At 43.3% G+C, this 26,628-nt stretch overlaps 1 protein-coding gene and 1 long non-coding RNA gene across 3 annotated transcripts in view; one reads left to right on the top strand and one right to left on the bottom strand.

The window, feature by feature from the left end:
• Positions 1 to 3,474, bottom strand: part of LOC134337090 (uncharacterized) — a 50,451-nt gene extending 46,977 nt beyond the window's left edge. Inside the window, exon 1 of the long non-coding RNA XR_010015929.1 lies at positions 3,377 to 3,474. This is a non-coding gene — a long non-coding RNA (uncharacterized LOC134337090). The remainder of the gene's footprint in view (positions 1 to 3,376) is intronic.
• Positions 1 to 26,628, top strand: part of dph1 (diphthamide biosynthesis 1) — an 831,546-nt gene that overhangs the window by 620,022 nt on the left and 184,896 nt on the right. The window lies entirely within an intron of this gene.

Raw genomic sequence — 26,628 nt, 5'->3', positions numbered from 1 at the left:
AATCCTGCAGCATGTAACTCACCTCCTGATCCGCAAAGCCTGTCCACCATCTACACGGCTCAGGTCAGGAGTGTAATGGAATACTCGCCACTCGCCTGGATGAGCACAGCTCCATCAACACTCAAGAAGCTCGACACCATCCAGTACAAAGCAGCCACTTGATTGGTCCCTCTTCCACAAACATCCAATCCCTCCACTATCGACGAACAGTTGCAGCAGTGTGTACTGTCTGTAAGGTGCACTGCAACAATACACCAAAGTTCCTAAGGCAGCACCTTCTAGACGCCCGACCGCTACCATCCAGAAGGACGAGAACAGCAGATACCCGGGAACACCGCCACTTGGAAAGCCCTTTCCAAGTCGCTCACCATCCTGACTTGGAAATATATCAACCGTTCCGTCATGGTCGCTGTCAAAATCATGGAATTCCCTCCCTAACAGCACTGTGGGTGTACCTACACCTCAGGGACTGCAGCGGTTCAAGAAGGCAGCTCATCACCACCTTCTCAAGGACAACTAGGGATGGGCAATAAATGCTGGCTTAGCTGGTGAAGCCCATATCCTGTAATGGAATACATTTTTTTAAAAAAACCTATCATGGGCCCTGAACACACCATACACAATCAGGAAAGCTTCTCAACACTTCTACATTCTGAGGAGACTGAAGAGAGCTGGATTATGCACATCAGCCCCCACTTTCTACATTGGCAAAGCAGAGAGCGTCCTAACATGCTGCATCACTGCTTGGTACGGAAACTGCACTGCAGGGGACAGGAAAACTCTACAAAAGTCAGTCAAAACTGCCCAACACATCACCAGTACCTGCCTACCCACCATCAAGGACATTTGTGCAGAAAGGTGCTGGAAAAGGGCCAGAAATATCATGAAGGATCCAACCAACTCTGCCCAAAAGTCTTTGGCATATATATATATATATATATATAGCTAGGGTGTCCAGGACTTTTGCACAGTATTGTAGTTGTCAACATGAAGCAGAGAGTGAGTTTGTAAATCTGGCAGGAGCAAAGGGTGTTGGGAATGGTGAAGGTGGAATGCCGTGGGAAGTGTGTGGGACAGGTGGCAGAGGAGGAGTGCCAAGGGTGGGGGGAGTGGTTTGGTGAGGGTGCAGACTCACCCAGCCCTGAGACACCAGGCAAGGTCATTTGATTCCAAGCAACTAATTGATCATTGCAGAATGTCTCCCTGGTGCTTCCCACTCCCTCCTTTCTTCCTTCCCTTTTTCCTTGCTCCTTTTCTACCCTCCGTCCACAATCGATACCCATATCCCCATATCAGATTCAGGTTTATCATCACTCACAGATGTCATGTAATGTGGGGTTTTTTTGAGCAGCAGTACAGTGCAATACATAAAACTACCGCAGTACTATGCAAAAGGTAGTGTCTTAAGAAAGCAATGACTGTCCTTAAGGATCCTCACCACCCAGGACTTACCCTCTTCTCATTAACTACCATCAGGAAGGAGGTACAGGGTCTTGAAGAAGGGTCTCGGCCTCAAACATCAACTCATTATTTCTTTCCATAGATGCTGCCTGGCCTGCTGAGTTCCTCTAACATTTTGTGTGTGTTATTTTGGATTTATATCATTTGCAGAATCTCTCATCGTTAGGAAGTACAGGAGTTAGAGACATGCACTCAATGTTTCAGGAACAGCTCTTCCTCACTCACTGCGATCAGATTTCAGAAAGGTCCACAAACACTACTTCACTATTTTGCTCTTTTTATGTTACTTATTCTAAAATAATTTTTTATTGTAACTTCTAGAAATATTTTATGTGTTGCTGCTGCAGCAAAACAACACATTTCATAACATGTCAGTGATAATGATTCTGACTTTTATCTTTTCTTCTCAGTTGCTTGTTAAAATCTAGCACTTTGGCCAACTGCTTGCTGAAGTTTTCTAAAGCCTTCTTTGTCTCTTCCAATTCAGACTGAAAATTTTCATTCCTGTGATGCACTTCACGATGTTTTGCTACACTGAGGAGACTTCCTAATTGCATATTGTTGTTGTAATTGAGAACCGGATCTTCTCTTGATTTCTTTTCTGTTATCTCCCTCTCAGCAAATCTAAGAGATGAATTCTGCATCTCACATGCAAAAAAATTACTCCGGATAGTGTGCTCAACTCATGTGTGAAATTATTTCCTCCAAAGAGTTAAAGAGTGGAGATGGGAGAGTGTAAACCTCGGCCAGTCATGTCACAATCCACTGGTGCTCAAGTTGTCAGTAGAATGCATTTTCTTGACAGCCATTAATTAAAGATGTGCCTGTTCAGCATTGTGACTGCAAGCTCTAACTTTGTGCTTAACCTTTGCTCTACCTGGGAATGGGGGAGAAGCCAGCAGGGACTTCATAAAGCAAGCAAAAAGCATTGAATGGGTGAATCCTACAACTGCGATCCACATTACTGTACTTCTTAGTAGGTAGTCAGTGGCTAACAGGTTACACAAAGCCAAAGGGGAGCACTGTTTCCCTCGATAGGGAGAGGTGGGGGAGGGAATTGTCAATGTTTTGTTTCGAAAACACAAGAGATTCTTCAAGTTCTTATGAACTTGAAATGCTGTAAGTCCAGAACAATGCAGACAACAAGCTGGAGGAACTCAGCATTTCACATTTCAGGCATCATTTATGGAGGGGAATAAGCAGTCAACAATTCATACCAAAACCCTTCACCAGTCCTGTTAGACTTTTGTTTTTAGCCTAATCTTTATCCCTGGCTCCTTGTACCAGAGATTGTAGTGCCTTGAAAGCATGGGCTACCAGCTGAAGACTGTAGTGAGCCCATTGGAGGGTACAGGGTCGGCCTTGCACACAGGAGTTGTCCATTTCCATTTTTGTGTTTTGTATCCGAGCAAAATAATCTTGGGGGTCTTGAACTTGTCACCAGCTGAGATTGTCTTCCTCAAACATGACAACCCATTGTTCACATTAGGAACACCCAAACCACTTCAAAATCTGCCGCTGATACAAAAACCAGTGTGAATCCTAGACATGGTTGCCAGCAAAAGGAAGAGTCATGGAGTATAACAGCGCAGAAACAGGCCTTTCGGCCCAACTGGTCCATGCTGACCCAAAGTGCCTGCCTAAGCTTGTCACGTTTAGCCCTTATCCTTACCTTGGCACCAAAAGCATGGTGAGACTTATGGGCTGCACCCAGCACACCCTCACCACCCTGTGTTGGTCGTTGATGCAAAATGACACATTTCACTGTATGTTCTGATGTTTCGATGTATATGAGATAAATAAGACAGTCTTTTTCAAAGCCTTACAGGTGCATATATTTACCAAACTATCTTTTAAGTGTAGATATTGCACCTGCCTCAACTACTTCCTTTGGTAGCTCATTGCAAATACTCACCACCATCTGTGTGAAGAAGTTGCTTCTCAAGTCCCCTTTAAATCTTCCTTCTCTCACGTTAATCCTGTGGCCTCTAATTTATGTTCCCTTACCATGAGAAAAAGATAGGGATAGATGTGACGAAGGAAATGATAGATGACAAGAATGTTGATGGAAAAGTTTATTTTTAGGAGTGTTTGAATGGAGTGATTTCTACACCTCAGCCCAACAGCAGAAGGAGTGACCTCTAGTGGTGGGATGAATACAACTGAAACCATTTACCAGGCAAAGTCTGATGCTGATTCACAAAGAGGTTTGTTTAGCTGTTGTTTTGCTAAACATTGTGGCCATGCTATGCTGGCGCAGAACGTGTTGCCACACGTGCAGAATGTCCCCAGCACATCCTTGGGTGTGTTGGTGGTTAACACCAATGACCCATTTCACTGCATGTATCGATGTACACGTGATCAATGAGTGAATCTAAATCAGGCAGCGAAGGGGCGGCCAACATCGGTTCAAAATAGTCAAGTGCTCAGCAGGAGTGTGAGGCGATTTAACCCTTGTCCCAAGGCTCCGTCGTATGCGAGCTGTGACACTGAACACAGCGGAGATTTGGCTAGTGCCATAACTGGTTATGGGAATTGAATATAGAACACAAAGCATTATGGCACAGTACAGGCCCTTCGGCCCACAATGTTGTGCTGACCTTTTAACCTTCTCCAAGATCAATCTAACCTTTCCCTTGTACATAACCCTCCATTTTTCTGTCATCCACGTGCCTATCTAAGAGCTTCTTAAATGCCCCAACGTATCTGTCTCTACCACCTACCACCCTCTGTGTAAAACAACTACCGCTGATATCCCTACTTTCCTCTACTTCCTACCTCACTCAACCTATCCTCCTATGATATTTTCATTTCTCCAATCACTGTAAACTTATGTCCCTTTGTATTAGCCATTTCTGCCCTGGGAAAAATTCTCTGGCTGTTTGCTCAATCTATGCCTCTTATCATCTTATACACTTCAGTTAAGTCATCCCTCATGCTCTTCATTGCAAATAGAAAAACCTTAGCTCGTTCAACTTTTCTTCATAAGACATGCTCTCTAATCCAGGCAGCATCCTGGTAAATCTCCTCTTGCACCCTCTGAGTCAATACCATCTCCCACTGCTTTATGGGAAGCAACAGCACCCTGACTGGTGTTTATGTATTCCCTGGGTTTCATCACATTGCTAGAACATGATCCAAACTGGACAGGTAATTTCCTCGTGTTGTTCTCAACTGATTATCTGTGCTCGCCAAACCCACATTGCAGGATGTCAGCATGACACTGTTACTATGGCAACATTAAAAAGAAAAAAAAGCCCTTTAATCACTTTTCAGCAAACACGATGGAAACTTCTTCAAATGATGCTGTCTGTGTGTTCAATCAGTAGCAAGAGATGACCTATCCCTCACTGTGCTGTAAAGCAGGAAATAATGGACCACAATTAAAATCACTCAATTTTAATGGTTTGGTATCCAAATCTCTGAATAATCTGTTAAAAACTCAATCTGCAATAAGTATTTCCCCAAAAATATTGTTTTGTTAACCCAGTCTTTTCCTCTCTCCCTCCTCTCCTACCTTCTCCTCCTCTTCTTACACTTTCCCCTGTTTTCTAATTTTCCTCCTTCTCCCTTGTTTACTTACTCTTTCCCTTTCCACAGCACCGCGCAAGCCCTTCGGCCCACAATACTGTGCCCAACTTTTTAACCTACAAATGCAGGTCATGGGTGAAGGGTAAAAGGTGAAAAGTTTACGGGGAACATGAGGGGAAACTTCTTCACTCAGAGGGCTGTGAGAACCTGGAATGAGCTGCCAGTGCAAGTGGTGCATGTGAGCTCAATTTCGGCGTTTAAGAGAAGTTTTGATAGGTACCTGGATGGTAATAGGATCCTGGCATAGGTCATTTGGAATAGGCAGTTTAAATGGCTCTACTCTAGGTTCAATCTAACCCTTCCCTCCTATATAGCCCTGCATTTTTTTTATCATCCATGTGACTATCTAAAAGTTTCTTAAATATCCCTGATGTAACACCCTAACACCATAAAATATAGGAGAAGAATTAGGCCATCTGGCCCATCGAGTCTGCTCTGCCATTCCATTATGACAGATTTATTCTCTGTTTCAACTCTATTCTCCTGCCTTCTCCCATCACCTTTAATGCCCTCAGTAATCAAGAACCTATCAACCTCCACTTTAAATATACCCAATGACTTGGCCTCCACATCTGTCTGTAGCTATAAATTCCACAGATTCACCACCTTCTGGTTAAAGAAATTCCTCCCCTTCGCTGTTCTAAAGAAACATCATTGTATTCAGAAGCTGTGTATCTGCCTCTATCTCCACCCTCAGCAGGACTGTGCCTTGCACCCACAGCTTACATCTGACATTCCTCGGCCCCCCCCCCACCTATACTTTCCTTAACTCACCTTAAAATTATACACCCGTGTATTAGCCATTTCCACCTTGGGAAAGAGCCCCTGGCTGTCTACTACATCTATGCCTCTTATCATCTTGTACATCCATCAAGTCGCCTCTCATCCTCCTTCACTCCAAAGTGAAAATCCCTAGCTCGCTCAACCTATCTTCATAAGACATTTTCATTCCTCTTTTTTAACTCTGCTTTTCATTGGTTATTTTCCTTTCTCCATTTCCTCTATTCTTTCTCCTTCTCTATGCCTTATGTTTCTCTTTGTTCTTTGTTGTCACACCAACTAACATCATCCGAAAACTAATGCAAAAGGCTGGATGGTAGAAATCTGAAATATAACCACTAAATCCTGGAAATAACCTGTGGCAAGATGACTCGAGTCAGTTGGCAGTGATCTTTAACACAGTGATAGATTGGGTCTGTCAATAGAACTGAGTCAATCGGTCAATGATCTTTATTACAAGAGATTCTACAGATGATGAAAATGTTGAGCAACACACACAAAACACTGGAGGAATTCATCAAGTCAGTCAGCACCTGTGGAGAGAAATGAAGGTTTTGAGCTGATGTAGGGTCTCGGCCCGAAACACCGACTGTGTATTCTCCTCCATAGATGCTGCCTGGCTTGCTGAGCTTCCCCAGCATTTTGGTCAGTGATCTTTGACCCAGTCATAGATACAAGACAGAAGCAGGCCCTTTGCCCAACTAGTCCATGCCAAGCAAGTTGTCCACTTGAATTAGACCCATTTCCTTATGTTTGGTCCATATCCATAGAGTCATAGAACACTATAGCACAGAATCATGCCCTTCAGCCCATCTAGTCTGTGCCAAACCATTTAAACTACCTACTCCTATTGACCTGCACCTGACCATAGCCCTCTCATCTACGTACCTATCAAACTTTCTCTTAAGTGTTGAAATCGACCCCACATCCACCATTTGACCCGGCAGCTCATTCCAGACTCTCACCACTCGCTGAGAGAAGAAGCTCCCCCTTAGGTTCCTGTTCAGCATTTCACCTTTCATCCTTAACCCATGACCTCTAGTTGTAGTTCCATCCAACCTCAATGGAAAAAGCCTGCTTGCATTGCCCTATCTATACCCAGCATGTTTTTGTAAACTTCTATCAAATCTCCCTTCATTCTTCTGTATACTAGGGAATAAAATCCTAACCTATGCAACCTTTCCCTCAAGCCTGGGTGGGTAACATCCTTATAAATTTTCTCTGTATTCTTTCAATCATATTTACATCTTTTATGTCAGTAGATGACCAAACCTGCACACGATACTCCAAATTAGCCCCCACCTATGCAATTTCAGCATAACATCCTAACAACTGCACTCAATACATTGATTTATGAAGGCCCATGTGGCAAAAGCTTTCTTTATGACCTTAACCATCTGTGACACCACTTTCAAGGAATTATGAATCTGTATTCCCAGATCCCTCTGTCCTACCACACTCCTCAGTGCCCTACCACTCACACGTGTAAGACCTATCCTGGTTAGTCCTCATAAAATGCAACACATCACACTTGTATGCATTAAATTCCATTTTTCCCAGTTGGTCCAGATCCTGCTGCAAGTCTTGATAGTCTTCCTTGCTATCCACTACACCCTTAAGTTTGGTGTCATCTGCAAATTTGTTGATCCATTATCAAACAGGTCATTGATATAGACGACAAAAACAATGGACCCAGCACCAATCCCCACAGCACACAACTAGTCATAGGTCTCCAGTTTAGAGGCAACCATCTACTACCACTCTCTGGCTTCTCCCACAAAGCCTATGTCTAATTGAATTTTCTACCTCATCTCAAGTGCCAGAGAACTAAGCCTTCTTGACGAACCTCCCATGTGGGACCTTGTTAAAAGCTTTGCTAAAGTCCATGGAGGCAACATCCACTGGCTTGCCTTCATCAATTTTCCTGGTAACTTGCTTAAAAAACTTTATAAGATTGGTTAGACACGACTGTCCACACATAAAGCCTTGTTGACTATTCCTAATCAGACCCTGTCTATCCAAATACTTATATACTGTATCCAGTTCCTTAAAACACCTTGCAATAACTTTACCACTACTGATGTCAGGCTTGCCAGCCTATAATTTGCTGGCTTATTCTTAGAATCTTTCTTAAACAATGGAAGAACATCAGCTATCCTTCCATCCTCCAGCACTTCATCTGTAGCTCAGGATGTTTTAAGTAGAATCCCTGCAATTTCTGCCCTAACCTGTATAGAGTCCATGACCTTGCTGCTGCATTGCCTCACATCTGTAAACTCTGTGTCCGTCTCCTGAGTAAATACAGATGCACAAAATCCACTGAAGATCTCCCCCATCTCTTTCAATTGCCACTCTTTTGCTCTGCAGAAGCCCTTGGGATTCTCCTTCACCTTATCTGCTGGAGCAACCTCATGTCTCCTTTTAGCCCTCCTGTTTTCCTTCTTAAGTGTTCTCTTGCAATTCTTGTTTTCCTCAAGTTCCTCATTTGTTCCTGTCTGCCTACACCTGCTATGCACCTCCTACTTTTTCTTCACCAGGGCATAAAATTGCTCGAAAACCAAGGTTCCCTAAACCTGTTGTCATTGCTTTTTATTCTGACAGAAATGTACAAATTCTGTACTCTCAAAATTTCACTTTTGAAGGTGTCCCACTACCAAGAACACCTTTGGCAGAAAACAACCTTGCCAGATCCTTTCTGATACCATCAAGATTGTCCTTTCTCTAATTTACAATCTTAACCAGAGGACCAGACCTATCCTTTTCCATAATTACTTTGAAATTAGTGACATTATGATCACCAGATGCTAAATGTTCCCCTACACAAACTTCTGTCATCTGCCCTTCACCATTCCCTAATAGGAGATCCAGTATCGCTCCCTCGCTAGTTGGGACCTCCGTGAACTGATGAAGGAAATTTTCCTGAACCCATTTCACAAACTCTTTCCCGTCCAGCCCTTTTATAGTATTGGGAGTCCAAGTCGATATGTGGAAAGTTAAAATCACCTGCTATCACAACCTTATGTTTCTTGCAACAGTCTGTGATCTCTCTACAAATTTGCTCCTCTAAATCCTGCGAACTGTTGGCTGATTAGATTAGATTATGAGGACACGCACCCCTCTTTTATTGTCATTTAGTAATGCATGCATTAAGAAATGATACAATATTCCTCCGGTGTGATATCACAAAAACACAGGACAGACCAAGACTGAAAAACTAACAAAACCACATAATTATAACATATAGCTACAACAGTGCAACGATACCATAACTTGATGAAGAACAGTCCATGGCACAGTAAAAAAGTTCGAAGTTTCTTGAAAGTCCCACATCTCATGCATATGGGAGAAGGAAGAAAACTTTCCCTGCCATGCCCAACCACAGTCCGACTCTGAATCATCCGAGAACTTCAAGCTCTGATCAGCCCTCCAGCACTGAGTACTGAGCACCGTCTCTATCCGAACGTTTCGACCTCAGCCTCAGTCGCCAGCAGCAGGCAAAGCCGGGGATTTTGGGGCCTACCCTCCGGAAGATTCTTGATTGCACAGTAACAACAGCAGCGAACCAGGCATTTCAGAAATTTCTCCAGATGTTCCTCTGCTTCTCACGTCTGTCTTCATCAAATCAGAATTGTCCATGGCCCCTATTTAACAGATACGATATCATTTCACCGGAGAGCTGCTCGTGCTGCCATCTTCTCCTTCCGCCTAAAATATATATATAATCCCGTTAACGTAGTCATACCTTTCTTATTCCTCAGTTCTACCCATAAAGGCTCACTAGGTGAGCTCTCTAGTCTGTTCGGACTGAGCACTACTGTGATAGTTCCCTGACTAGTAATGCCACCCCTTCCTCTTTAATTCCACCCTACTCTATCATGTCTCAAACAACGAAACCCCAGAACACTGAGCTGCAGGTCCTGCCCTTCCTGTAACCAAGTCTCTCACTGTCGGCAACAATGTCATAATTCCAATGCTGATCCATGCTCTAAGCTCATCCACCTTTCCTACAATACTCTGCATTGAAGTACACCTTGCATTGAAGTATATCCTTCTAACCTTTCCTATCCATGTCCTTGTCTAAAACTATTTTAAATGTTGTATTTGTACCCTGCTCTACCAGGTCCTCTGGCAGCTCATTCTAAATACACACCACCCTCTGGGTTTTAGGCATTTGTCTTTCCACATCTCTAGGTTGCTGAATTACAGTGCTGCCAGTCTTTATTGGACAGCACCTTCTGGACTGTGGGAAGGCTTTGAGTATTAGGAAGTGATCATGAGCTGCAGGATGGGTGATGGGTACGTGGATCACCCTGCAGGGGTGGTAGATAGGCATATGGGTGATAGAACCTTGGAGAGATATGTGGGAGGGAATGGTTAGATTGATCGGGTTAGGGCAGCTTAAAAGGTTGGCACATCATCATGGACCAGAGGGGCTGTACTGAGCAGTAATGTTCTCTGTTCTCTGATTCCTAGTCCATGATCAGCTCTTGTAATTTCCATTGATGTTCCTTGTCATTAATTACTCCAGGATCTTGAGACCTGATGAAGGGTCTCGGCCTGAAACGTTGACTCTTTATTCCTTTCCATAGATGCCGCCTGACCTGCTGAGTTCCTCCAGCAGTTTGTGTACATTGCCTTAGATTTCCAACATCTACAGATTTTCGCGTGTTCAGGATGTTGATGCTGGGAACTCAGCATTGGCAATATCTATGTTGGCATGTGGTGACACTTGCAGGCTGCCCCTGCACATCCTTGGTTGTGTTGGTTGTTGACGCAAGCAACACATTTCACTGTATGTTTCAATATGCATGTGATCAATAAATCTGAATCTGACTCTCCAATTTTACTTCCTTTCCTCTCCCACACTATCTTCTACATTTTGTCTCGTTAGTTTTCCTTTCCTCAAAGTTCAAAGTAAATTTACTAACGATGTATGTTCAGTGCTGTGCAAAAGTCTCAGGCACTTATACAGTATATATAGCTAGGGTGCCTAAGACTCTTGCACAGTACTGTATTTGTCAATGTAGAGTGGAGAGTGAGTCTGTAAATCTGGCAGAAGAAAAGCCGTGGGAGGGGTATGGGGCAGCTGACAGAGACGGAGTGGCAGGGCGGGCAGGTGGCGCACATGCAGACACACCCAGCCCTGAGACACCAGGCAAAGTCATTTGATTCCAAACAATTGGTCTATACATAAATAAATGTTATTATTTGCTAAACGGACCGTGACCTGGATCTGGGCCGTACCCTCCAAATATACGGACCTGCATCTCGGTTTTTTTGCACTACCTTACTTTCCATTTTTATATTTTCTATTTACGATTTATAATTTAAAATTTTAATATTTACTATCGATTTGTAATCCAGGGAGCGGGAAGCGCAGGATCAAATATCGCTGTGATAATTGTACGTTCTAGTATCAATTGTTTGGCGACAATAAAGTATAAGTATAAAGTATTGATTGTTACAGAATGTCTCTCTGCTGCTTCCCACTGCCTCCCCTCTCCCTTCCCCTTTTCCTAACCATGATTCCCCTCTCCCTGCCCCTTCCCACTCTCAGTCCAAAATAGAGACCCAGATCAGAATCAGGTTTATCATCACTCACATATGTATAAGGTACTATAAGGCACTCGTGAGACCACACTTGGAGTATTGTGTGCATTTTTGGGTTCCTTATTATGGAAAGGATATATTGACATTGGAGAGGGTTCAGAGAAGATTCACAAGAATGATTCCAGGAATGAAAGGGTTACCGTATGAGGAACATCTGGCAGCTTTTGGGCTGTATTCCCTGGAGTTCAAGAGAACGAGGGGGGAATCTCATAGAAACATTCTGAATGTTAAAAGGCCTGAACAGATTAGATATGGCAAAGTTATTTCCCATGGTAGGGGAGTCTAGGACAAGAGGGCATGACTTCATGATTGAAGAACATCCATTTAAAACAGAGATGAGGAGAAATTACTTTAGTCAGAGGAATCTGTGGAAATTGTTGCCACAAGCGGCTGTGGAGTCCAAGTCATTGGGTGCATTTAAGGCAGAGATAGATAGGTTCTTGATTAGCCAGAGCATCAAAGGGGAGAAGGCAGGGGAGTGGGGATGACTGGAAGAATTGAATCAGCTATGATTGAATGGCGGAGCAGACTCGATGGGCCGAATAGCCTACTTCTGCTCCTATATCTTATGGTCTTATGTCATGTAATGTGCTTCTTTTGGTAACGGTGTCTAAGACTTTTGCACAGTATGCCATCATATACTGGCTTGAGATTCATTTTCCTGCAGGCATTTATAGGAAAATTTAAAAAATCAGTTAGAATCTTTCTTAACATAACAAAGACTGACAAGCATCCAATATGCAAAAGAGGTTAGATGGTGTCAATAATAAAATAAATAAGTAAATATTATTGAGAACATGAGTGGAGATCATTCTGTGTTGGGGCGAGTGAAGTTATCTACACTGGTTCAGAAGCCTAATGGTTGTAGGGTAATAACTGTTCCTGAACCTGCTGCTCCTCCCCTTCCCCTCTCCCCCACCCATTCTCCTCTCTCAGGCTCCTCTCAGGAAAAAAAATAGATGAGTAAATCAGATGAATTGTTTTTGAACAAACAAAAGCTGAATTCTGCTGTGCTGAGGTGCACACGAATAAAGGTGGTGATTCCTCTTTCTTAGAGTAATTACATCTGCTAATCCTGTAATAGGTCAGATCTGACTTTGACATTCAATCGATCCAAGAGAAAAAACAGCTTTCAGTGCAGACCGTTCACAAAATCCATTACTTTTCCTTCTTTCCCTGGCAAAATGAATTGGTGTCTGGGCAAATGATGACTTTAAAGATATTAACTGGATTAGATCCTGCACTTGATATATCACACTATGTAAATCCCATGATAATGACACCTTCACCATATCGTCAAGTGATAAATAGAAACCATGGTAATCTTGATAAATGAGATGCAAAGTAGAGTCAAAAAATAATAAACTGAATCCATGCCTCTGACTACACTGAGAGCAATTGTAGGATTAATGGGCCTCTGGTGACAATCTGGTTACTTTGCCTTTCTCTCTAGTGCTTTGATTTTAACTTCGCTTGTGTTTCTATATTGTAACTCCTATCTTTGGACTGCCTGACTGCCATTGTTAAAGCTTACTGCATCACCGTAGCATAGCGGTTTGCGCGACTCTATTATGGCTCGGGGCGTTGCAGAGTTCAGAGTTCACTGTCTGTAATGAGTTTGTACGTTCTCCCCGTGACTGCGTGGGTTGCCTCCAGATGCTCCGGTTTTCCTTCCACAAGCGACAGACGTGCCGGTTAGTTGGTTAATTGGTCACATGGGTGAAATTGGGCCTTCAGGAGAACCACAACCTTGTCGTGGTTTGCAGGCTTGCGTGCCTCAGTGATGTATACAAAATTATGAGCGTTACAGATAGGGTAAATGCAAGCAGGCTTTTTCTACTGAGGTCGGGTGGGACTATAACCGGAGGTCATGGTTTAAGGGTAAAAGGTGAAATGTTTCAGGGGAACATGAGAGGGACTTCTTCACTCAGAGGGTTGTGAAAGCGTGGAATGAGCTGCCAGTATTATGGTCCATGCGAGCTCAATTTCAATGTTTAAAGGAAGTTTGGATAGGTACATGGATAGTAGGGATATGGTGGGCTGTGGTCCCAGTGCAGGTCATTTGGAATAGGCCATTTAAGTGGGTTTTGGCTTGGGCTAGATGGGCCGAAGGGCCTGTACCTGTACCGTACTTTGCTGTGACTCTATGGCCCAGAGAGCCATGCTCGCTCGAGTCAGGGCTTTATGCTTTGGCTCTTGGTAGGGTCACCCATGTCAAAGGATAGAGGCCAAACTAAGACTGGTCCTCCAGGTTTGGGGGTTCAGCTCAGGGCTAACAACCCTGAGTGGTCAAGCAAAATTGTTACGTAAACAGCAATGAAAGCTCTTTCTACGTCTGAGTGTGACGATATTCCTGCGTCCCCTCTCGGAACTGGTATGTCTGACGTAGTGAAAACCGAGAGGAAGCTACTGACATGTTCTAGACATCACTCTAGCTCCTCCGTCAGCACTTTTCAGTAACCTGTCTTTCACAAACTTCAGAAGGTTGAGAATTACGCAGGTTTACCACAGAGTGAAGGGAAATACCTCTCGACTGTCCTGAGGATGTTCAAAGTTCAAAGTAAATTTATTATCAAAGTATGTATATGTCGCCATATAGACTCTATATGGTCATGGTCATAGTCATAGTCATACTTTATTGATCCCGGGGGAATTGGTTTTCGTTACAGTTGCACCATAAATAATTAAATAGTAATAAAACCATAAATAGTTAAATAGTAATATGTAAATTATGCCAGGAAATAAGTCCAGGACCAGCCTATTGGCTCAGGGTGTCTGACCCTCCAAGGGAGGAGTTGTAAAGTTTGATGGCCACAGGCAGGAATGACTTCCTATGACGCCCTGTGTAGCATCTCGGTGGAATGAGTCTCTGGCTGAATGTACTCTTGTGCCCAACCAGTACATTATGTAGTGGATGGGAGACATTGCCCAAGATGGCATGCAACTTAGACAGCATCCTCTTTTCGGACACCACCGTCAGAGAGTCCAGTTTCATCCCCACAACATCACTGGCCTTACGAATGAGTTTGTTGATTCTGTTGGTGTCTGCTACCCTCAGCCTGCTGCCCCAGCACACAACAGCAAACATGATAGCACTGGCCACCACAGACTCGTAGAACATCCTCAGCATCGTCCGGCAGATGTTAAATGACCTCAGTCTCCTCAGGAAATAGAGACGGCTCTGACCCTTCTTGTAGATAGCCTCAGTGTTCTTTGACCAGTCCAGTTTATTGTCAACTCGTATCCCCAGGTATTTGTAATCCTCCACCATGTCCACACTGACCTCCTGGATGGAAACAGGGGTCGCCGGTATCTTAGCTCTCCTCAGGTCCACCACCAGCTCCTTAGTAAGAGACAGAGACAGAGCACTACCGTATAGAAACAGGCCCTTCAGCCCACTTCATCCATGCTGAACTATTAATCTGCCTAGTCTGATCAGCCTGCACCCAGACCATAGCCCCTCCATACTCCTATCCGTGTACCTATCCAAATTTCTCATAAGTGTTCAAAATTGAATCCGTATCCACTACTTCTGCTGGCGGCTCATTCCACACTCTCACCACCCTCTGAGTGAAGAAATCCCTACTCAAGTTCCCCTTAAATATTCTCCAGTGTTCGCTCAGTGGAAGAGCAAGCTGGACCAGGATGGTTCAGGGACAGGCTATATTATATATTTTTTTCTCTTTGTAACTGTATACTCTCCTGAAATCATAAGCTTATGTGCTATGCACTGCTGGTAATGTGCCTTGCACCCTAGCCTTGGAGGAATGCTATTCCATTTGGTTAATTTTATCTATGGTTGCACAATCATTAGATATGAAATCTGAAAAGAAGACAGACTCTGCAAATATTTAAAAGTAAATAAGTAAATAAATGATACTGAGAATAATGAGTTGTAGAGTTCTTGAAAGTGAGTCCATAAGTTATGGAATCAGTTCAGAGTTGAGGTGAGTGAAGTTATCCACACTGGTGCAGGACCACAGGAGATAAAACTTTTGTCGCTCTATCCAGCAAACATTTATTCGTGAACCCAGCTGTTGTCTGGTGTAGGGTCTGCAGACTGTGATTTGGAGCTGCGACCCTGATGTTTATCCCTGCAACAGCTAAAGAGCCTGGTTGTTGCCTGAGTGGGCATAAATGAGCAAAGCCCACTGTAAAAGTGGCTACCTGTCGAACGCTCTCAATGAGTATAATTTTCCAATTTGTAAATCAAGCTTGCTTTTAACCTGAAATGCTTCTGTCAAGATTAATCTCCCGATCACTGTAGCGCTCTCAGAAAGGAAAACCATGGTAACCAGAATATTCTTACAACGGCAAGTTTTTACGTAGAATGACCTATAACATAGAACAGATGAATGATAATTGGGTATTGAGTGATACTGCCACATGGAGTGGCAGGACTTCTGGTTATCTATGTTGTGAGGTATTTTTATACTTTATGCTTCCTGCTTCTTCAAGTGTGATGCTGATCTCTGTGATGTCCCAGTGATCTCTGTTGGAAGCCATGTGTGTGTGGACACCACAACAGCAGAATTAGGCCTTTTGGCCCATCAAATCTGCTCTGCCATTCCATTATGGTTCCAAGGTTATGTTCTGGTATACTGTACCCTTATGAACTCTAATGGCAGTGGGGAAGAAACTGTTCCTAAAATGTTGAATGTATGTTGTCTTCATGCTCCTGTGTCTCCTCCTTGACGAGAGCAATCAGAAGCCCTGTTCATGGCTGCTGTACAAAGTCCGACCAATGATCGGGAGAATCAGCACCATTGTTCTAAATGGTGCTGATGTAGAACAGAACAGTGCAGCCATTTGGCCCATCATTGGTGAGCTGAACACAATGCCAAGTTAAATGAATCCCTTCTGCTGACACATGTTCTATATCCCTTCATTCTCTGCATGCTCATGCACGTATATAACACCTACTGTCATACACTCAATAGCCAATTTATTAGGTACACCTGTAAACATGCTCATTAATGCAAATATCTAATCAGCCAATCACGTGGCAGCAACTCAATGCATGAAAACATGCGACATTCAGTTGCTGTTCAGACCAAACATCAGAATGCGGAGGAGATGACCGTGCAATGATTGTTGGTGCCAGACGGGGTAGTTTGAGTATCTCAGAGACTGCTGATCTCTTGGGATTTTCATGCATGGCAGTCTAGAGTTTATAGAGAATGGTGTGAAAAACAAAAAAGATCCAGTGAGCATCAGTTCTCTGAGTGAAAGCGCCATGTTAGTGAGAGAAGTCAGAGGAGAATGGCCAGACTAGTTCAAGCTGACAGGAAGGCAACAGTAACTTAAATAACCACACATTACACAACAGGGATGTGTAGAAGAGCATCTCTGAATGCATAACAGATCAAACCTTGAAGTCGATGGGCTATAGCAGCAGGAGACCACGGACATACACATAGTGGCCACTTTAGTGTACCTGCTTCCAGTTGTCTGGGATTGTTCCTTAAACGCTCCCACCAGTTGGTTGGCTCAGGATTTCAATGCACCATTGAAAAAGGGTGCACCATCAGGGCCTGACACCTTCTGAGTTTTCACACTCTTGAAAGATGCTCTGACGTCAGAGATGACAGAGTCACCAGATGCTGCAGGTATTCACACAGGTGTAGTCTTATTCTCCCTTTCAAAGTGTGCATAAAAGGTGCTGAGCTCAGCTGGGAGTGAATCATTACAGCCATTCATGATATAAGGTAAGAAGTAATGGCCTGCAAACCCTGCCAGAGCTGACATGCATCCAATCTCATCTCTAACCTCAATCAGAATTGTTTTTTCACTTTTTGAATAGCCTTCCATTGGTCATACCTGGACTTCTTGTATAGTTCTGGATCACTGGTCTTGAATGCCACAGAGGTAGCCCTCCTGGATGAACCTCCTGGTTGATCTGCAGCTTTTGATTTGGGTATGACCGATAGGTTCTCAAAGGCATACACTCATCCACACAGGTCTTGTTGAAGTCAGTGACAACTGTGGCAAACTCATTCTAACCCTAACTCATACATCTTTGGAGTACGGAAAGAAACCAGAGCACTCAGAGGAATCTCTCTCAGTCATAGGGCGAAGGTACAGTACAAACTCCTTAGAGATGGGGCGGGAACGGAACACTGATCGGTGATTTCTGGCGCTGTAAAGCATTGCGCTAACCACTATGCCACTGTGCTATCCCTCTACACTACCGTGCCGTCCACACAGGGACGCTGACACCGTGGAATAGGTTTATTTAAGTGGAGGCTGGACAAACGTAGTACAAGGGAGAAAGAAAAGGAGAGGTACTGGTGGTGGGGGGTTTATTGGCAGCGTCAATTATTAAGGACCTCTAGCACCCAGGGTATGCCCTTTTCTCACTGTTACCATCAGGAAGGAGATACAGAAGCCTGAAGGCACACACTCAGTGATTCAGGAACAGCTTCTTCCCCTCTGCCATCCGATCCCTAAATGGACATTGAAGCTTTGGACACCACCTCACTTATTTTTAATATATAGTATTTCTGTTTTTGCACGTTTTAAAAAATCTATTCAATATACGTATACTGTAATTGATTTATTTATTATTAATATTTTTATTTTATTATTTTTTTTCTCTGCTAGATTATGTATTGCATTGAACTGCTGCTGCTAAGTTACCAAATTTCACGTCACATACAGGTGATAGTAAACCTGATTTTGATAGAACTGGAAAAGGGATTCTGTGGGATCATGAACTGGTCAGAATGAACAGTCTTCACATTCTCTGCAATTTAGGGTTTAAACATGCACCCTTTTATTCGAGAAATAAAGAAAGACTGTCACAGTTATATTGAAACATATAGAAAAGTGTATTATTTCCATCAAATCAAATCAGCGAGGATAGTTTTGGGCAGCCTGCAAGTGATGCCATGCTTCTGGCACCAATATATTATGCCCATTACCAACCAAGCCTAACCTTAACTGGTATGTCTTTGGAATGTGGGAGGAAACCAGAGCACTCGGAGGAAATCGATGCAGTTGAGAGGCTTCTCTCAGTTTTGAAGAAAGACGCGTGGTGTTCCAGCAGTGAGTTTCTTGAATTTGCGGAACTGTGAGGAGTAGGGAGACCAGAAAGGCAGTGATTTTCCACACAGCCCAGAACCCACGGTAATTATGAATTGCTGATCGTGCGGACAGAATTAATTTGCAATTCTCTTATTCCATTTCTGATTCAGGATTAGAATCTGACAGCATGTTATGTTCATTTGTCTTTCAGTACTTTATGCAAATTCTGCACACGTTGTCACCTCATGTAAAAAATAATTTGCTCCAATACAGTGTCACCTGCAGAGGGGCATTTAATATGGGAAGGAAATTGAAATCTTTACTTTTGTTAACGCCTTTAACCTCCTGTTTGAAACCACAGTACAAAAAATTGTTAATAATAAACAGTCTCTCCTCACAGTAGCTCATGTTGCAGAGGAGATTTATTGCAACATCTACTTACCATTTACAGAACAGCTTTAATGTAAAAATGAAGTCCCATGGCATTTTGCAGAGACTCAGGCAGGAATAGAGAGCAAGATAATGTTCGGAACATTAGGCAGGGGAGCAAACCTGGGTCAGAGAAGGTTAGGATGATCCTGGTGTCTCCAAGTTCAAAGGCTGATCCCCAGGATCTGCCTGAGAGTTATCAGTTAGAGAAATTGTCGGGTTCTTTTCAGTTCCTTCTTGGTTTTCTTTCTCTTTTTGGTTAAAAAGTTAGTAATATCTTAAAAGACAATTTAAGGTGGACAGAGGTAATTTGATTAGTTGAGGAACAGCCAACTAACGAGACTGTTCATGTCTAATTTGAGTGCAAAAGGACAGCTGTAAGATCGGGCTTTAATTCCCGTTACTGTCTGTAAGGAGCTTGTGCATTCTCCCCTTAACTGTGTGGGTTTCCACCTGGTGCTCTGGTTTCTTCCCACATTCCAGAGGGAGATCGGTTAGGGTTAGGAAGTCATGGGCATGCTGTTTTGGTGCTGCAACCATGGCAACATTTGCAGGCCACTCCCAGAGCAACATCAGACTGTGTTGGTCATTGATGCAAACAATGCATCTCACTGTTGCTAGGTTTTGATGTACATCTGAAAATAAAGCTAATCTTTGAAAAAAGATCTTTAGAAGGTGGTGGGCCACACAGGTTTGATAGTTTTGTTTACCAGTGACGAGGGTTGATGGATATGGAGTGTAGGAGAATGGGACATCCTGGAGTGCATGCAGCCATCATAAGCAGCCTTAGGCTGGAGCTGTGCCTTGAGCGGGAAATGGGGAGGAAGGAGGTCTTCAGATGAGCATCTGGTAAAGGTAGTTGACAGAACAGCCATTTGTAATGTGGCTCAAGAGAGAAGGGGTCCAGGAGATGTTTAGAGTTCCAATAAAGAGATTCCAGGGCCTTAGACTGAAGGTAGTTACAGACTAAAGAAGGGTGAAGATGGCAGAGATATATTAGGACTTCTAAGTGCCTTACTTCAGAACATCGTCAGGAATTGAAGAAATAAATGACAAGGGATTCTGCAGATGCTGGAGATCTTGAGGAAAATACACAAAATGCTGGAGCTACTCAACAACAAACAACAGGAATTCTGCAGATGCTGGAAATTCAAGCAACACACATCAAAGTTGCTGGTGAACGCAGCAGGCCAGGCAGCATCTCTAGGAAGAGGTACAGTCGACGTTTCGGGCCGAGACCCTTCGTCAGGACTAACTGAAGGAAGAGTTAGTAAGAGATTTGAAAGTGGGAGGGGGAGGGGGAGATCCAAAGTGATAGGAGAAGACAGGAGGGGGAGGGATGGAGCCAAGAGCTGGACAGGTGATTGGCAAAGGGGATATAAGAGGATCATGGGACAGGAGGTCCAGGGAGAAAGACGGGGGGGGGGAACCCAGAGGATGGGCAAGGGGTATAGTCAGAGGGATAGAGGGAGAAAAAGGAGAGTGAGAGGAAGAATGATCTCCCAGTGGCCACACATTTTAATTCCACATCCCATTCCCATTCTGACATGTCTATCCACGGCCTCCTCTACTGTAAAGATGAAGCCACACTCAGGTTGGAGGAACAACACCTTATATTCCGTCTGGGTAGCCTCCAACCTGATGGCATGAACATTGACTTCTCTAACTTCCGCTAATGCCCCACCTCCCCCTTGTACCCCATCCGTTATTTATTTATATACACACATTCTTTCTCTCACTCTCCTTTTTCTCCCTCTGTCCCTCTGACTATACCCCTTGCCCATCCTCTGGGTTCCCCCCCCCCCGTCTTTCTCCCTGGACCTCCTGTCCCATGATCCTCTCATATCCCCTTTGCCAATCACCTGTCCAGCTCTTGGCTCCATCCCTCCCCCTCCTGTCTTCTCCTATCATTTTGGATCTCCCCCTCCCCCTCCCACTTTCAAATCTCTTACTCACTCTTCCTTCAGTTAGTCCTGACGAAGGGTCTCGGCCTGAAACGTTGACTGTACCTCTTCCTAGAGATGCTGCCTGTCCTGCTGCGTTCACCAGCAACTTTGATGTGTGTTGCTACTCAACAAGTCAGGCAGGGAATAAAGGATTGACATTTCATACCGAGATTTCATCAGGATCCTCATGAGACCTAAAAGGTCTCGGCCCAAAATTCCGACTCCATAGAAACCCCCTGACCTGTTGTGTTCCTCCAGCATTTTGTGTACGTTACTAAGGAAATAAAGTGTTTGCATTAATACCAGCATGGTTTTGTTGGGCCAAGTGGCCAGTTTCTTTGCTGTGAGTACTTTGTAGTATTTCCCCTTTCACAAAGTCAGGCCTCATTGGATTCAGCACCCATTTGCAGATGTTGTTTAAACAGAGCTCAAATAATGAGTAAATAATGCTTTACCAATATTGAAGAATTAATATTGGCCAGATCACCCACAGCCTGAGGGTACAAAGGGGAGCCTCGGTTTTATGCCTCATCTGAAAGGTGGTAGTGCTTCAGTGGAGTAGCCGCCTTTATGGGCTGAAGTTCTGGAGTGGAACACACTGACTTCCCAGCTGAAGGGTGATATAACTGGGCTCAGTTCTGCTCTTCTTACACCAATCATTCATGAGCCTGGGCAATTCCTTTGCTGTGATGTCTACACGATGCTATTGAAATCAGGAGCCACCTTTGTTCAGTATCTCTGCTAATGTGGTGTGAGTATTGGAATTGGTTTATTATTGTCACATGTATCGAGATGCCATGAATAGCTTGTCTTGTGTACTGGTCAAACAGATCAGATCATTACACAGTGCATTGAGATAAAACAATCACAATGCAGAATAAAGTACAGCTGTTACAGAGAAAGTGCAGGTGAACAATAAGGTGCAGGATCATAATGAGGTAGATTGTGAGGTCAAGAGATCTGTTCAAGAGTCTGATAAAGCGAGATAGATGCTGTTCATAAGACCATTCAGCCTGTTGAATATGCCTGGTTATTTGTTCAAGGCTGATTCATTATCCCTCCCAACCCCATTCTCCTGCAATCTCCCCATACCCTTTGATGTTCTTACTAATCAAGAACCTATTAACCTCCACTTTAAATATACTCAATGACTTGGCCTCTGTAGCCATCTATAGCAATGAATTCCACAGATTTACCACCATCTGGCTAAAGAAATTCCTCCTCACTTCTTTTCTAAAGGGATGTCATTGTATTCTAAAGACCATAAGACCGTAAGATATAGGAGTAGAAGTAGGCCATTCAGCCCATCGAGTCTGCTCCACCATTCAATCATGGGTTGATCCAATTCTTCCAGTCATCCCCACTCCCCTGGTTTTACCCCATACCCTTTGCTGCCCTGGCTAATCAAGAACCTGTCTATCTCTGCCTTAAATGCACCCAATGACTTGGCCTCCACAGCTGCTCGTGGCCACAAATTCCACAGATTTACCACCCTCTGACTAAAGTAATTTTTCCGCATCTCAGTTCTGAAAGGACGTCCTTTAATCCTGAAGTTGTACCCTCTTGTCCTATAACTTTGCCATATCTAATCTGTTCCGGCCTTTTAACATTCGGAATGTTTCTATGAGATCCCCCTCATTCTCCTGAACTCTAGGGAATACAGCCCAAGAGCTGCCAGATGTTCCTCATATGGTAACCCTGTGCCCTCTGGTCCTAGACACTCCCACTATTGGAAACATCCTCTCCATATCCTCTCTATCTGGGCTTTTCAATGTTCGATACGTCCTTGAGCCTGGCGGTACACGCTTTCAGGCTTTGTATCTTCTGCCCAATGGGAGAGGGAGGAAGAAAGAATGTCCGCACACTTATCTTGCACAGATGTGACTTGCACTGTATGTGTAACAATGTACGTTAGTGGCTGGCGCCTTAGTGGGAGCTGCTTTAAGTCAGGACTAGCAGTGCAAAGCATTTACTTCAGTGGAAAACTGTGTCATCCTTTCTTGATGAAGCGTTTAACATTGCTGTGTGAACAGGGTTCAGCCTTAATGGCATTCATCCCAATGAATCCAGACACAATAAATTGTACAGCAGGTCATCCAGAAAGATCCTGTTTAAGAAATAGAGCGAAAAGCAAACCCAAATTCCATTAATCAGAAAAATGTTGGCCCAAAACAGCTTCAACTCAATAACAGTCAGGAGCTAGTCCCATAACTTTGACAGAGCAAATCAGTGAAAATAGAGTGTGGCTTGCTGAACACTGGTTTACACTATGAGCAAGTGGCCAGATGAAGGATTTCCAGTGCCACATTATATCAAGCACTCAGCTGTCTTTACTGTTCATGGGTAATTCACATGATTTCACATTACCTTCTAGCAGAAGGGAATGTTTTGGCCCATTGAGACTCTGCCAGCTCACAGAGCTGTTTCATTTCCGCCCTCTGAATTTACCTATAAACTCTTCCCAGCAACTTCCCATACCACCCTCTTACCAATTAACCTCTATTCATTGTGCCTACCCTGGTTTGTCCTCCCAAAGTGCACCACCTCACACGTATGCATTAAATTCCAACATATAAATACAATGTTGTTTATTTAAGGTTATTATGTGAATACAGATGTTGTACTTGTAGTCACTGGTCTTTACTTTCACCTCAAACTGCATATTCTAATCCATTCCATTAATATGCTTCAGTTTAAATCCCCACCTTGTCTTTGCTCCTAATGGTCTCTAGCTTTCTTCAACACTAACCCTTCTTGCTACCCATGTTCCTGCCTCGAAAGCATCCCCAATTTTCTTTACGTCTATAGTGGCAGCCATGTTTTATGGAGCTAAGCTATGTGCTCTGGAATTTCCTCTCCCAACCCCTCTATCCCTGTTAAAACTGCTTCCATTTCTATTAAGTATTGCACGACATATAACCTATGGGATGTTTCTGTTTGGCCTTGACATTATTCTTGGTGAGCCACCAGCTCCGTCACTCCCCAAGCAGCAGCAACATGGGTCCCCAAACTGGTTTATGATCAGGAAGTCCCCTTGGAGGGTCTTTCCACAGTAAAGAACAACTCCCCTCCTCAGAAAGGCTTTGACAGCCAGCTAAGTAGGACTTCTACCCTCTGTCATAGATTTTGCAAAGACTTTGACCCGTCTTTGCAGGTCTCTATATGGCAAACTGTGAAAAATATTCAAAATCTATTAAAAATTAATCATGCTATTAAAAATTAAAATATTATTAAAATTTTAAAAATTAAAGCCGAGAAACTGGATTTAAGATAAAACATTTGTGCATGTTTTTCTGCGCTTTATTGTTGGGTAAAGAGTTGACCACGAGCATTGCAGTGTTTCTTCATGTTTATTGTAGAAATTTCACCTGTTCAGGCCCCTGGACCCCACCATATCTTGTCATATTACACAGGTGTGATGGCATCATCAATGTGAACGACACATGATTCTGACTTGAAGCAGCAGTTTGTCACCTGCACCCTCCGTTCACTCGCAGTAGGTGAAACTGAAAAGCAGATATGAATGAAAGTTACTTTCAGATTGATTTACCAGTGATTAAAGATTAAAGGATGGCTTTAAAGCTTAGCTTTATTTGTCACATGCACATCAAAAAGTACAGTGAAGTGCAGTCCGTGAAGAAGATAAGGGGCATAGATAGATCCAGTGTCTTTTTCCCAGCGTGGAAATGGCTAATATAAGAGGACATCATTTTAAGCTCATTAGAGGGAAGTATGGGTGGGGGGGGATGTTGGAGGTCATTTTTTAAAAAAGTTTTAAATATTTACTTATTTATTTATACAGAGAGTGGTGGCTATGTGGAACACTTTATCAGGGGTGGCGGTAGAGGCATTTAAAGGACTCAGGTAGGCATATGGATGATAGAAACATGGAAGGCTATGTAGGAGGGAAGGGTTAGATTGATCTTAGAGTGAACATTTCGAGTAAAAGGTCAGCACAACGTTGTGGGCCAAAGGGCCTGTACTGTGCTGTGATGTTCTATGTTCTGTATGTAATAACTAATGAAAGAGTATTGCCTATTAGGGACCAGTGGGTAAGATTTCTAATGACTTTGTAACAGTTTTCTCATCAGAGGGGGCTAATGCCATTGTAATTAAGGAAGGCAAGTGTGAAATTATTTGATGGGATAAAAGGTAATAAAAGAGGAAATGTTCAAAATTCTAGATTGTTTAATATCATTTCCAGCACGCAAGTATAAAGAAGAATGAAATAGTTGTTCTTCCAGATCTGATATAGCACAAAAAACACAAGATGAAGAACACAATAATAAAAAACACAATAAATATAAATGCACAAGATACCTTATATACTTATGTAGATTGATTGTATGTCCATAAAGTGTCGATAGGCACAGGTGCCTCTGTACATAAGGTTACTGACAGGAAATGATAAATTATTGGTGGTTGGGGGGGTGGAGTGGTGAGTTAGTGGGTGGAGGTGTTGATTAGCTTTACTGTTTGTGGAAAGTAACTGTTTCTCAGTCTGGTGGTCCTGGTATAGATGCTACATAGACTCCTCCCTGACGGGAATGGGGTGAACAGTCCATGAGCAGGGTGAGTGGGATCCCTCACGGTGTTACTGGCCCTGCACCAACACCCCATTGTATATATGCCCTGATAGCAGGTAAGGTAGTGGCGGTAATGCGCTAGGCAGTTTTGACTACCCGTTGTAGCGCCCTCCTGTCCACTGCAGTGCAGCTTCTGTATCATGCGGTGACCCAGCATGTTAGGATGCTCTCCGCTGTACATCTGTAGAAGAACACAAGTATTGATGTGCACTGTGCAATGTCAGTGAGTTTATCACCTTTACAAACAGGTTAATCACCAAGCCTAGATAAACTGCGTCCCAAGTAGTTAGAGAAGACAAGGAAGATAATTGCAGTGGTTCTATCTACAGCTCTCCAGTCTCCCTGGGTACAGGGTGGTAGCAGAAGACTGGAGCAGTGTGCTACCTATTGTTTTAAAAGGAAGCAAGGTTTAAACCAAGTAAATACAAGCCTGCTAGTCGAACTTCAATGGTGAAAAATTTATTGGAACCAATATAAGAGACAGTATAAGAGTTCATTTGGAAACTCAGACATTAATTGAGGACAGTCTGATTAGCCTGATTGAACAGAAGGTTGATAAGGGCAGCACATTTGACACAGTCTGTATCGATTTTCGCCAAGCTTTTAATAAGTGCCACAGAGCAGACTGGTTAAGGAAGTTAAGGTGATACAGGAGATGCTGGAAATCTTGACCAACGTACTCAAAATGCTGGAGGAACTCAGCAAGTCGGGCAGCATCTAAGGAGGAAAATGAACAGTCGACGTTTTGGGTTGAGACCCTTCATCAGTCAAAGTTCAAAGCAAATTTATTATCAAAATGCATATATGTCACCATATACAACCCTGAGATTCATTTTCTGGCAGGCATACCCAATAAATCCATAATAGAATAATAACCATAATAGAAACAATGAAAGGCCGCTTCGTCTTGGGCATTCAATCAGTGTGCAAACGACAACAAAATGTGCAAATACAAAAAGAAAGAAATAATAATAATAAATAAACAATAAATATTGAGAACATGAGATGAAAAGTCCTTGAAAGTGAGTCCATAGGTTGTGGGTGCATTTCAATGATGATGCAAGTGAAGTTGGTTGAAGTTATCAAAAGTCTGACGGTTGAAGGATAATATCTGTTCCTGAACCTGGTTGTGTGGGTCATGTGTCTCCTGTACCTTCTTCCTGATAACAAATGTGAAAGTAGAGCATGACTGGGTGGTG

The sequence above is a fragment of the Mobula hypostoma genome, chromosome 23 (assembly GCF_963921235.1).
Source record: "Mobula hypostoma chromosome 23, sMobHyp1.1, whole genome shotgun sequence".
Lineage (NCBI taxonomy): Eukaryota > Metazoa > Chordata > Chondrichthyes > Myliobatiformes > Myliobatidae > Mobula > Mobula hypostoma.
This window is presented reverse-complemented; position numbering and strand designations above follow the sequence as displayed.